This window comes from Crocuta crocuta, unplaced genomic scaffold (genome assembly GCF_008692635.1).
Source record: "Crocuta crocuta isolate KB4526 unplaced genomic scaffold, BGI_CrCroc_1.0 scaffold61, whole genome shotgun sequence".
NCBI lineage: Eukaryota > Metazoa > Chordata > Mammalia > Carnivora > Hyaenidae > Crocuta > Crocuta crocuta.
Genome location: NW_027528369.1, coordinates 226,821 through 227,470, shown reverse-complemented (window position 1 = coordinate 227,470; position 650 = coordinate 226,821). Strand labels below are relative to the sequence as shown.

At 53.8% G+C, this 650-nt stretch overlaps 1 protein-coding gene across 1 annotated transcript in view; it reads left to right on the top strand.

The window, feature by feature from the left end:
- Positions 1 to 602: 602 nt before the first annotated feature.
- CHST6 (carbohydrate sulfotransferase 6) overlaps positions 603 to 650 on the top strand; it is a 13,709-nt gene continuing 13,661 nt past the window's right edge. The window contains 1 exon segment of the mRNA XM_077754199.1: positions 603 to 627. The gene's annotated coding sequence lies outside the window, so the exon portion shown is untranslated.

The following is a 650-nucleotide window of genomic DNA, read 5'->3' as shown; positions in this document are numbered from 1 at the left end:
TAGATTCTAGAAAGGAATTACTAATTCAGAAAGCTTATGGCCGTTCTTAAGGATTTAAATTCATCCTGCCAAACCGCATCTTGGAAAGAATGCACTAATTTATACTCCCAGCAGCAGAGACTTCTTTTAGATCCCAGCACGGATTACGAGAGGTCAGAATTCTCTTTTTCAGATGCCTGGACTCTGTTGTTATCTGGGCGGGGGAGGGGGACGGACTGCTTTACTTACTGAAACATATCTTGTATTTACCCGGACTTGCTATCAACCCTATGCCTCGCAGATGAGACTAGAGCAGGGAAGGGACGGGAGGAAGGGGCAGCCAGCTCTGGGTCTAGCTCCTTAGGGCCACCTGGCGTCTCGGCCCCTCCCAGCTCCACTACTGGTTGGAAAGTCTGCGCTGTCCGGCTGGCATCAAGGTTATCTTGGACTTGGCTTGCTTAGGTCTGAGGCTGGGGGCTCGGGAAAGCGGCTTGGATTCCAAGTCACTTCGCTGCGAGGATACCGCGGAGAGCGAGGAGGGGCAAGATCACGATTTCATTTCCCTCGCAAGGGCCTTTTTGTGCTCCCGGGAGCCTCCGCTCTCCGGGACCGGAGCTGGAGACACAACTCTTTCGGTCAATTAGTCGGGTGAGGGGTGACCGCCGGCGCCC